We start from the raw sequence: 13,760 nt of genomic DNA, 5'->3' as shown, positions 1-13,760 counted from the left end.
AAGTACGGCCCACAGCCAATCCAAGTCGACCCGCCAGCGCGCACAGGCTAGTGGTTAAGCGTTAGTTAGTGCTGGTGCAGAATATGAAAAAACACAAAACATAAAAAAGGCCCATAAGCCCTCTCGGTCTCCTCGATGCACCACTATCGAAGAATAATGCAATTACCATCTCAAAGCAATTGTCTATCAGAGATTGCACGTAATATGATTGATGATGTTTGCAATACCGTCAAACCCCTCAACCTAGGGGAGGGATACTGATTAACCCTCCGGAAGTCGCGCAAATGGCTCACTGAGCGAGCAGCCGCAGGTGGTTTAAGACGATTTCGTTAGATTTTCAGAGCAGCGTGCACTCAGTGCACTAGCGCGACTGCCGGAAGGTTAAGGTAATTAAATATTATCGTGGGATACGTAATAAATGTAATAAGAATGTAATTGACATTTCCACAATTATATTGGGCATAACCGGCTAATGAATCAAAGTTTGGATAAATGAGAAAGGGACAATCGCACCACTAGATGGATTAAAACAGGTTTTTAATTTTTGAATTGCCTAATGAACCGAATAATATGAAGCACAAGGTACACCCTTTATGTGGAATTACCAATACGAATTTATCACAAACTGCTATGTCAATGGTACAGCTTTTTTTCTGTTAAATACGTAATACAAATGAAAACGATTTTGGTGACTCCTGATATACAAGGAGGGCCTACATTGTACTCTTTGGAAACTTAGCAAATTTTTACCATTTCTCCCGTTTCATGGTTCATATTTATTGATTCGAAAATACTACATTTAAAAGCTATATTCATTCCGTCTCTAGTAAATCAAATATTGATTTTCCTCGCTAGCAAGAAATCATACAAAAATACTAAGTCGGAAAGCCAAAGAAAGAAAAGAGAAATCCCACCACAGCAGGCCCAGACAGGACCCAAACAAAGGGGCAACGGGCAAAGTGTCACTTCAGTGAATGTATAAAGGCCGTATTCCGCTAGACTGCCATTCGCATCGACGGAGCTCTGCTGCGGCTGAAGAAATTTCCTTCGAAATTTGATTTCTAAAAGAAGTCGACCAATTTCAATATCCGCTTTCTGTTGGGACCACCATTCGCCTTTCGTCTTTTTATGGTTTGTGTCGGTCGGACGGAGTTTTCCTTCTTTTTACCCGCACAACTTCGTCTGTTTGTTCCTGCAGTACCGTCGATGGTTGTCAAATTTCCCCTACGCGCCTAGCTCGGTGCTTCACAATTTTTCGGAGCTGGTGCTGTCGAGGAAAAGGGCACATGACGAATATAAAGTTTCATAAATCTGAAATTCACACGCTTAATTATTCGAAATGTTCCCTTCGTGCCGTAAACATCGACATCGCCGGCCGTTGTGTGAGAAGGTACAGCCCAGCACCTAGAAAGGAGAACGGAGTATCCGATATCCGACGACATTTTCGTGTTTCGTTTCAGCATCATTGTCGTAGTTCTGTTTAGGTTGAAGTAAGATTTTTTTTACTGCTTAGCCCTAATTTATAGGGCCGCTTTGAAGATCTCGCAAAGGAAATCTTCATGTTTCGACATTAAATCACCGTAGCAAGGTTTTTTTCGGCTTTTGTTTTTGGATCGTAAATTAATCACGTACGCAGAGTGATGAACAGAGACAGGATTCAAACAGATCCTTCAGCAAACCGGTCGGAGTGAGCCAGCTGCGAGATATAAAATGTTTTTTTTTATTTTTTTCTTGGACATCCGGTCACCTGAGTCCAGTCCATTCTGTCCCAGTTCGTTGGAAATGTTTTGCTGTCTTACGGTCATAAAATCAATCAAGGCATTAAAAAATTGCCAAATATGAGTGAAATTGGATTACATTATCACGTGCCTAAAATCGATTCAATGTTTACATGTGAAGTACTTGTTTTTTTCGAATGTTTTATTTGGATATTCTTCATTTTTTTTCTAAAATACTCCAAAATTTTCGAAATATATTGTTCGAGCACATGAAGCAAAGTTTCGAATGTATTTTTGAAGCTATCTTAACCCTCTGCTGCCCAATCCCAATTCACAATTTTATGTTGTCAACCTGACTAAAATCTCTTCAAAACATTTCCACCTATCATACAAATACATTATCTGCTTGTTGAAATCATTATATAAAATGAAATTTAAATTGAAAGATGGAAATTTGAGAGAAACGAGAAAAAACTATTTTGAGAGTGCTAGTACAATTCAATTGGAAAATTATCGAACATGTTGAAGTTTTCAAAAAAAATAGTCTTCGAAAAAATAAAAAAAAAGTTACTTTACTTTAAGTAGGGGACCGCGGGGCAAGTCCGACACCTTAGGCGCAATAATTTTTCTAAAATTCCACAAAGCTCCTAAAATTGTATATTCTGCGCATAATCCTTGTTTAGGTAGTTCTTAACAAAATATATTTTTTTCAGCGTTTCAAAAAATTGAATTCATTAAAAATTATTGGTTGCCAAAAAATGGAGAAAAATGACATTTTAAAAACGTTACGGGTAAGACCGACACCCCAAAGGGGCAATAGCGACCCCCTTTGGAACTTTCTTTTTGTCCAATTTTTTCCATTAAAAATGTATTGTGTATGTATGATAAAGTGTAATTATGTTTATATGAGTATTTGTGATGCAAACGTATGCTTTCTGTAGTTTCAAAGCGAAGCAAGAGGAAGAGCATTCGAATGCGTGGTTTTATGAATAAATAATGTTTAACGCATGGTTTATATTATGGCACGGGTTTTCTCAAGTAATTCTTTCAAGTTTTATTGCCACTTGTATAGCCATTCTGCAAGCAGATTATATACGCTGTTACTAGGACTCATTCACTTAAAAGTGACGCACGCTTCGTAGTAAGTTATCCGGTTCGTGTAGTGATTTTTCGGAAGACTGTTTATCAATAATCCGATGGTCAATGAAAATTTTTCATCAATATCATTTCAAAATCTCATATTAAATTATACTTTTTGTTTCTTTTTGTAATATAACTATGAATCACATTCAATTTAATTCTTAATTTTTTTTGGTCGGCTTGAGGTAATACTGATAAATAAATGAAAAAACTCAGTTTCCGTGTATTTCAATTATTAACATGACGTAATTATAGTCTAATTGAACACAAGAAATATACCCAGTCGCTTGTATTGAATCAAAAACGAACCCAATCATCTAAACACCGTGTCGGTCTTATCCCACCCAAAAACTGTCGGTCTTACCCCAACAGCGCACATTTTTGTTAAATGCTCAATTAACAGTATTGAAATACTCAAACTTATCTTCAATACAGACAAATAACGATATGGAGAGTAGAATAGAATGTGTGACACAAAAACTGGTCATTTTCAAAGCTTATGTGTTATTAAAACCTTAAAATGTACCAACTTAAAATAACATCCAAAAGCGCATCAACTTTGCTTTCGCTTGTTGTTTTTTTTTTTTTGTTGACGTTTAATGAATCCATATGGCATCGATGTGTATCGAAATGCCTAAAATAATCGTACTAAAAATATCCTGTCATTATTGTATGGTTTAAAATTTGATATCTGGGAAAAGTCGTGGGGTGTCGGGCTTACCCAGAGTGTCGGGCTTACCCCTAGTTCCCCTACTTCACCGTAGAATTGAAATTTGGTCATGTACTAACTTTAAACTACACTACCCCGCCAAAAGGAGGTGTTGAGCAACTGGACGAAAAAATGCGTCTCCTAAATACTTATCACTTCAAAATTTACGTCTTTGTTTGACTCTGTTTTCTCAATTTTCGACCGATTTCAACAAAACTACTTGCAAATGATCGGGAAATTTTTCAAAAATTATAAACTATATTTGTTGGTCGGTTCAGAAAATGGAATCTGGCTTTACAAAAAAATTTCGTGGGATCTGTCAGAGGGCCATGTGAGCCATATTTGAATATTACTTCAAGCAGTTTGAAGTGCGTCTTAGCATAACATAAGTGTAAATAAAAATCAGAAATGTCTACTTTTTTAATTAATTTGGAGACATATTAGCTAATTTTGGGCAACCTAGAAACGATCCTTACCTAGGCGGTTCAGAGGGTAAAGTGCTAAGCTCATAAACCATTCGTGGTATGTGCGGAATTCATCCAGGAAAAATTATCAATCACAAACGACGACAATAAATGCGGTTCGTTTACGCCACGACCGGCATCAACGCTTTCGTGTGCGGTCCTCTCCCTTTGACTACGCAGAGAAAAGTTAACAAAGCGAGAGAACAAACTTTACTACGCCACACTCTCACCGAGCAGTCGGAGTACAGCAGCAAAACAAAAATGTATTCTACTGCTCTACGGGAAAATGTACTCGGTTTGGCTACCGTTCTAGCAAGAGCTGTAGTGATGCGTCGCTGTAGCGGGCTGTACGGCTTGTGCAAATGTAAATATACCGAAAAAAATGTAGTTTACTAGTACCTTTGGCATCCCTGAGCGTAGCTATGTAACTGTCCTGTACAGAATTGGCTGCGAAGACTGTTGAAACAGAAAGTCAAGTTGTAACCCGAGACAATTGGAACCGGGTGGCTTCAGCGCCACTCCCGAAGGAGACCATTCGCCTTATTTGGTTTTGCCCAGCTATTGAGACCCCTCCTACAGGCGGGTGCTCCAGAATGGTCCAACTGGACTCAGGTACCTTGATTACTAGCCTAGATACATTCGCTAGGAATCAATGTCAGTACACAAAAAGGCCGCAGACCGGTATAATTGATTAGCTCTAAAGTTCATTTTTTAATCACAGGCAAAGATCTTCTCAAGCACAAGGTCCCCAATCGTGGCCGAATTAGGAAAGGTGGAGTCGAAGGAAAAGGAATCAAATCTGCTCGTTACAAACGAAAACGACCGAAAATCGTGAAACTACCTATACTAGAAAATACCAGAAAGTAGTTCACTGCAAAAAAAACTGTTTAATCACTTCAACTCCTGTTCGCTAACAAAAAAAATTCATTTCACATTTCGGGTCTCGAACCAATGCCTTCCAACTTGCTAGGTAATTTCCGTGCAGCGCGCTAACCAACATGGTCTCCGCCTATCCTGTCTCTCTTCCTTCCCAAAGCATATCAAAAAAGCTAACTACCTAACGAAGTCTTGCTCATCCGAATATGAGTGGCGACGGTGCGTGCATTTACAGTCGGCGTGATTGCGTGTATTACAGCGATTTCATCGCTGAGCTAAGATTTTCACGGGGCGGAAAAAATAGAACCGCCGAACAAAAAAATGCTGGTAATCGGGTTTCGAACACGGACTTTTTGAGCTTGTCCAAAAAGTCCAGGTTCGAAACGGTCACTTAGCTCACTGAACCGGCAATTGCCGGTTTACACAAAATTGATCATGCGCATGTCACAATAAAAATGAGTACTCGCACTACCATGGTGTTACGAGGGTCGCTCGAAAATCCAGTCCGCTGGAGATGCTGATCCGGTTGCCACAAACGATTTGCCCGGTCGTTTGCTGACAGAGTCTAATTAGATGAAGTCCACTACATTACATTTTCCCACGTGACGGTGCCCAGCAAATGGACGTAGCAAGATGGCGGGGCCAGAAGCGGTTGATGACGGATGATGATCGGTGTGACGGGATCCTGCAACTCCAAACCTTAATTCGGAAATATCGGCTCTCTAAACTACTGCTTCGATATACGGGAAGCCGAGTTAGAACTGGGAAGGGAAAACTAATTTATGACAAACTGGTATAGAGAATCTCACGATTTAATAATCACACCGAGGCGCGAGAAAAAACTAAACCACTCCTGCCTCTTCCACGATCCAGAACAAAGTGCAATATCAGATCTTTGGAGTCCTCAGTTTAAAGCATGAGTTAAATCGACTAATTTGTGACAAATGGGGAAGGGGGAGTGAGCTAGAACGTTACTTAACATGTTTTTACTAAAAAAATCGAATTTGTTACGTAATAGGGGAGGGGGATAGATGAATTTGCCACAATTTGTTACATGGGGGAGGGTGGGGGTTAATTTTGGACAATTTTTGCGTTGCGTAATTTATGAATGGTCCCTAAATGAAAAACCCGTAACTTTCGTAAAACGGCAATATATTTTTCGGTTTTCTCATCATGAGAACACACTATTTAAGATTTTTGAAGTGAAAAAAAATTTGGACAGTAGAGGGTTGAAAAACATTTTTTTTTTAAATAATATGCACAGATTGATTTTTTTTTGCTCAAATCTTTATCATTCTACATTATCTATTAGGTACAAAAGATATGTTTATGCTTTTTATGTATTCTAACATAATTTTTCGCATTCTAAAAATAACTGTTTCTAATTACCTATAACGGGTGGTAAATAAAAAATGAGAATTTTTTCAATCAAGTAGATAAAAAACAAAAAAAAATAGCGAATTCAGTATTTTTTTATTAAAAACAATGTATATTCTTAAAAAACGTCAATAAATATTGGAGAAGGGACCCTGGTTAGCCGTACAACGCAACTTAGTCGCGATGTTCTCACAAGAGCGCTGGATGGCACTGACTTTCATATTCCGGATACAATTCCGAATCCTGATGGTCAACAGCTTCGTATCCTTGACCCCCCCCCCCCAATTATTTTTGTACGCTAGGGGACTGAGGGAGCCGTTGGCAAGTTGGTCGGGGTTCTTTCTTTCGGCACGCACGGTATATGTTTTCCTGCTCAAGATAATCCAGCATCTTCTTGGCGTAATGGGAAGACGCCTTGTCCGGCCAAAAGACGTAGTTCCCATCCGCACGATGCTTCTTTAAGAACGGCAGAAGAATTTTCTCAAGACACTCCTCCTGGTACACTTGTTGATTGATGGCCAGACCGCTCGGCTTGAACCACGGCTTTGAAATCCCTCTGTCCAATATGGCGTTGTACAGCATAACTTTTTTTTAAATTTATGCTTAAACTTATATTTTACTTGGGGGGGGGGGGAGGAAGTGTGGCCGACTTATCGCTGGATTATGGATGGAATGTAGGGCGGAAAGTAACTTTCGTTGTCCATCACGAACGATGTCCCGCGGTAGTTCTTCGTCATCCACCGGCACTGCGATTTTACGATCGCTATCTGCCCGTCCGTTCCGACAGATGATGTCCTCCATCTCCGACTATGTACGGGGAACGTGCCATTTGAGCCAATATATTCTGATTCCTCCATCTTGAGGGTTCGGTGAAACACGGTAGGGGTGCAGTGATATTTTCGGCCGGTATCACGCAAACTCGTTCAGTCCTTGTTATCGAACAGCTTTTTCCACGCTTCCTTCTTCGTCTTCGTCATTATCTTCCAAACGACCGCTACCGGCCTTTCGCTCCACGCTCAAGGATGCCACAATCCAGTAAACTGTACTCACGGGCACGTTTTCATCTCGAAAGTGGTCTACCTTAAACTTTTTTCCACGATGAGCATACGTTTCGTAAAACCTTACAACACGCTCGCGGAGTGCTTGCTGTTTCGACGCCATCTTCGATTGAACTGACAGCAGCACCCGAGTGAAAAGAAACATGCCACCCATTTCTAGGGAGTCCAGAGAACAATTCTCTTGGAGCGAAAAAAAATTTACGCTCTTTACTTTAATTACAGAAAGGTATTGAAATCATTCTCATTTGTTATTGAACACTCGTTAATTTGAAAACAACTACAGTGATTCGGGGTCAGTGGTACATTTCGTCCATTACCTTTGAGACGACATAAAATCTCATCTACCCGGATACACAGACACCGTTTCACCAACTTTGATTCACACAAAAATTGAATCTCAAATAAACAATGATTTTGAATCTTTTTTAAGTTTTATAAGCATTCAATGCTAATAATTAGTCATACGCAAAAAAATCACCCACTTCAAATGATGTTTCCGCGCTATTCTGTAGTTCATATCTTTACGAAAATCGTAATCTTTACGAGCTTAGTCAAAATACGAGACGTTGTGGTTCTTGGAGTTTTGGTCATTCATAATAAATTTTATCATTTAATATAAATATAATTCTAAAACCCTTCAATAACTTTTACCCAAATGTACTTTGTTGAACGTGAAAAATTCTCAGCAATATAATGGATGTGGACTTGTTATCGGAAATATCCAGAAACATTACAATTTTACATACCTTTTTGTTTTCAAATCGAAGTTTTTATTGCTTTATCCGAAAGTACAACTTCTTTAGGATATGTTCTGAAATTTTTATAAAGATCCAAGAAACAGATCGAAAGCTACAGCGCTTCGTTTATCGAAAGCAAGGATAACTAGAAATTTTAAACTCGATTATCTTGAAATGTCGTTTTTCCAAAAATGGGTTTTCAGTAAACACGATTGCTGAAAAACCACTCACCCATTTTCTTCAATTTTTTTTTCAATTGATCGTAATTAATTTTTGTCGTACCTTAACGATTCCTTTTTTATGCATATTTTTTTGTTTTATAGATAAGTATTTTAATACAATTTTTAGAAGCTAAAATAGCGATTTTTTAGGAAAAACGTTTCCACACAGGGAAAAATTATTATTTATTCAACTAATCGTTTATGTCCGAAGAATACTCTTATACTAATGGAACTTTTTGAGTTTTGAGATTTTAATTGATCTATTGGTCTTACAAAGTGATCAATATATTTTTATAAACCAACACTTGTTTTTTCGCAGAAAATGTATAACTTTGATGTAATGAAATCATTGCTCTATCTCTATGACTTTCAAACATTCTTGATATTTTTCTCGCAAAAAGGTATGTAACCCCTTAAATAGCACATATCAACTCCTTTTAATAATAAATTACTGTAGTTTACAAATTACAGTTAGCATTAAGTTAAGACAAAAGGTGTTTTCTTAACACTCGGAATACCAAGGGGGTAAAAAAAATGGGAACGCTTACTTTGACCGGTCATATCTCAGCTGTTACATAATCGATTTTAAATCTGTCTTCACCACTATAAAGGTATGTCTTTTGTGAACACGTCGAATTAAAAAAATAGAAGAATAGAGTTGTCTACCGTAAGTTACCGTAAAAAGAGTATAACAAAGTCAGTGAGAAAAAAATGGGAACGCTTCTTTGACTTGCCATATCTTAGCTGTTTGCTCACCAATTTTAATTCTTTCTTCACCATTGGATAGGTAAATCTTTTATAAAACAGTGAACAAAGAATGATGGAAATCAAATTTGTATATCTGAAGTAATTGTAAAAACAGTAATTGAGAGTCAGTACAGACGAAATGACTTTTTCTGTTCAAACAATCGTATCACGACCGTTTGTCAACCAATTTCAATTTTCCTTACACCAATGCAATCCTTAGAGCTTCTAGACTTGTAATATATGCAATAAATAGTAGATTTTCAAAAATTACTATACTTTTTCGAGTTTTTAGGAGATAGGATTTTTACAATGTACGTAGCATACGGTTGATTGAAATTCTTTGCGACTTGTTAGTTTTACGGTTTGAAAATTACCTGTTTACTCAATAGTTCTACATATTATACATGGATATTATTATATTAAAATGTTTGCACGGACGTGGAGAAACACATTATTGTATGTAAGTTACTAAATAATAGAGTGTGTTAGGACGATTCAGTAAATACGAAGAAGTTAAGAATTTTAAAATATTCGTCATATAACTTTAAATTTGAAGCGATGACCTATACATTTTAATACACCAGTCGATTGTAATTGATGGCGGCTACAATTTCTGAAAAAACACATTTTTATATTTTCTCAAAAAATAGCCAAAAGTACGTAGAAGTACAGAAATTTCATTTAGTTGGTAAAAAATGTTGAATTCAAAGCGATGGCCTATACCTTTTTATATACCAATCGATTATAATTGATTTTGGTTACAATTTCTGGAAGAACAATTTTTATATTTTCTCAAAAAATAGACAAAAGTACGTAGAACTACAGTAATTTCATTTAGTTGACAAATAGCTTCAAGTATTCAAAGCTATCACCTATTCCATTTATACACCAATCGATTGTAATTGATTTTGGCTACAATTTCTTAAAGAACAAATTTTTATATTATCTCAAAAAATAGCCAAAAATACGTACAAGTACAGAAATTTCATTTAGTGGGCAAATAACGACGAATTCTAAGGGATGATTTATACTTTTTTATACACCAATCGATTGTAATTGATGGCGGCTACAATTTTTGAAAGAACACATTTTTATATTTTCTCAAAAAATAGACAAAATCCGTAGAAGTACGGAAATTTGATGTAGTTGGCAAATAAGGTCAAATTCAAAGTGATGGCCTACACTTTTATGTATATACCAATCGATTGTAATTGCTTTCGGCTACAATTGCTGCAAGAGAAACTTTTCATATTTTCCCAAAAAAACGACAAAAATACGTAGAAGTACAGAAATTTCGTCTGATTGGCACATAACTACAAATTTCCGTACTTCTACGTATTTTTGGCTATTTTTTGAGAAAATATAAACAATTGTTCTATCAGAAATTGTAGCCGCCATCAATTACAATAGATTGGTGTATAAATAGTGTAGGTCATCCCTTTTAATTTGCAGTTATTTGTCAATCAAACGAAATTTCTGTACTTCTACGTATTTTTGTCGTTTTTTTTAAGAAAATATAAAAAGTTTATCTTGTAACAATTGTAGCCGAAATCAATTACAATCGATTGGTATATATAAAAGTGTAGTCATCACTTTGAATTTGACCTTACTTGCCAACTAAATCAAATTTCCGTGCTTCTACGTATTTTGTCTATTTTTTGAGAAAATATAAAAATGTGTTCTTTCAGAAATTGTAGCCACCATTAATTACAATCGATTGGTGAATAAAAAAGTATAAATCATCCCTTAAAATTCGACGTTATTTACCCACTAAATGAAATTTCTGTGCTTATACGTAGTTTTGGCTATTTTTTTAGAAAATATAAAAATATGTTTTTTCCGAAATTGTAGCCAAAATCAATTACAATCGATTGGTGTATAAATTGCATAGGTAATAGCTTTGAATACTTGAAGTTATTTGTCAACTAAATGAAATTACTGTAGTTCTACGTACTTTTGTCTATTTTTGAGAAAATATAAAAATCGTTCTTCCAGAAATTGTAACCAAAATCAATTATAATCGATTGGTATATAAAAAGGTATAGGCCATCACTTTGAACTCGACGTTATTTGCCAACTAAATGGAATTTCTGTACTTCTACGTACTTTTGGCTATTTTTTTGAGAAAATATATTTTTTCAGAAATTGTAGCCGCTATCAATTACAATCGACTGATGTATTAAAATGTATAGGTCATCGCTTCAAATTTAAAGTTATATGACGAATATTTTAAAATTCTGAACTTCTTCGTATTTACTGAATCGTCCTAACACACTCTATTATTTAGTAACTTACATACAATAATGTGTTTCTCCACGTTCGTGCAATCATTTTGATATAATAATATCCATGTATAATATGTAGAACTATTGAGTAAACAGGTAATTTTCAAACCGTAAATCTAACAAGTCGCAAAGAATTTCAATCAACCGTATGCTACGTACATTGTAAAAATCCTATCTCCTAAAAACTCGAAAAAGTATAGTAATTTTTGAAAATCTACTATTTATTGCATATATTACAAGTCTAGAAGCTCTAAGGATTGCATTGGTGTAAGGAAAATTGAAATTGGTTGACAAACGGTCGTGATACGATTGTTTGAACAGAAAAAGTCATTTCGTCTGTACTGACTCTCAATTACTGTTTTTACAATTACTTCAGATATACAAATTTGATTTCCATCATTCTTTGTTCACTGTTTTACAAAAGATTTACCTATCCAATGGTGAAGAAAGAATTAAAATTGGTGAGCAAACAGCTAAGATATGGCAAGTCAAAGAAGCGTTCCCATTTTTTTTCTCACTGACTTTGTTATACTCTTTTTACGGTAACTTACGGTAGACAACTCTATTCTTCCATTTTTTAAAATGACGTATTCACAAAAGACATATCTTTCTATTGGTGAAGACAGATTTAAAATCGATTATGTAACGGCTGAGATATGATCGGTCAAAATAAGCGTTCCCATTTTTTTAGACCCCCTTGGTAGTCCGCGTAACTTTTTACCCCCTTGGTATTCCGAGTGTTAATAAAGTCATGGATGCGTTTCGACTTCGTCTCATCAGAAACCGACACTTTTTGTCGAAATAGATTAGCGCCGGCTTGATGCTAAATCCCTAAAACTAAAACACACTTTGTGTTTCAATCGACCTACTGATCAAACGTGATGTCCCGTCCGAGCAGAAGTTCTGTTTATGCCGATAAGACACAGTGAAGCCGAAACTTGTCTTGGCTTAGCAGGCCTATGCGAAAGCACTATGCTATATTCCCCCTAAGGAGAAAAATTGGGTAAGCACAAAAATTTCTCACCGGCGCTAATCTATTCCGACGATAAGTTAGTATCGGTTTCTGATGAGACGAAGTCGAAACGCACCCATGACTTTATTAAGTTAGGATTTGTGACCTTCACGTACAAAGACTGGTTTTACCAAAAATTTTATTCAAATAAAAATTGAAAACACTTTTCATTGAATCAGTAACTAACATATAATCGGTATTTTCACAAAGTTCAAAAGGTTGCAATTTCAACAACTGGCTTCCGCGCAATGAAAGGCTACCGTGACATTAATCAATCATCAGTCACAATTATCGAAAAATCCTTCATTTAATACCGACTTATTACTTCCTTCGGCACTCTGGCAAATTATATGGCGTGCAGTAACTTCACACTGCTTATTCGACCTTGTCAATTACATACCTTTGCTTTATTTATTTTTTATGAATATCTTCCATTCGGTTCGAGAAGAAAATACCCAACTCGTGACAGGATACTTGAGGTCCTGTTCATCGTCTGAAAGGTTCCCCCATGCTATACTCCAAGGGAACCGAAAACCGTTATGTTTCAATTCCCTTATTTATCATAACTGTGTGCTGCAATTTTCCCATTTGTCCTTAACCGGCGCACTAATTACACATGCCAGGCTCGGCGCCGAATGAATGTGCACCAGAGGGGTTAAAACACCAGTGTTGGGAACGCATTTGCAGTTCGTGCGTAGTGCTTCTTAAATACAAAGAAGGAAACGGTCATTAAAATGAATATTTCCCAATTATAAATTCCTTTACGCTTTTTGGCTTCCCCTAAATACTGGCTGTCCGTCCGGGTTCGGACGGGTGTTCTTTTTTTTCGACTACTGACCTCATTGCACCCTTGATCAGAACGGAGCACAAAACGGAAAACAAAAAAAAACACGTAAGGGCCTATCGAAACCTAGCCGACGATCGATTGACCTGCAAGTTTTTCCCATATTTACGATGCAAAAGAATAACCAAACCCAGGTGCAACACGCAACTGGATCAACAACTGAACAGTAAATTCTGTATATCTTCGCTACCCGAAGAATTCTTCGCTTTGATTTGTGTACGTGATCTTAGCGGAGCTTTGGACCAGTTTTGCAAAATCATTCGTACACATGCAAATCTAATCCACGCAGAACAATGCGAAACGGCACTGTGTGCATCACGCAAGCGTTGCTCTGTATCTGGTAATGACAAGCTTCGCTTAACGGAAACTTAACAATTGTCTATGTTTTGCCTAGAAATGTGTACGTACGGATTAGAGGTAGGTAACTAAAGAAAACTTGATATAGTTGCAGTTATATTACTTCCGGTCTCCGGTTTTTTCAATGCCATGACCGAGACAACTAGGTTCTCGTCTAGTTCAAAGAAGATTTCGGCAGGATATATATATATATATATATATATATATATATATAT

General features: G+C 36.6%; 1 protein-coding gene across 3 annotated transcripts in view; it reads right to left on the bottom strand.

Moving 5' to 3' along the window:
• The window catches only part of LOC131681588 (inositol-pentakisphosphate 2-kinase), a 348,483-nt gene that overhangs the window by 247,601 nt on the left and 87,122 nt on the right, over positions 1 to 13,760 (bottom strand). The window lies entirely within an intron of this gene.

Source organism: Topomyia yanbarensis, chromosome 2, assembly GCF_030247195.1.
Source record: "Topomyia yanbarensis strain Yona2022 chromosome 2, ASM3024719v1, whole genome shotgun sequence".
Classification (NCBI taxonomy): domain Eukaryota; kingdom Metazoa; phylum Arthropoda; class Insecta; order Diptera; family Culicidae; genus Topomyia; species Topomyia yanbarensis.
Note: the sequence above shows the minus strand (reverse complement) of the source record. Positions and strands in the feature narration are given on the sequence as shown.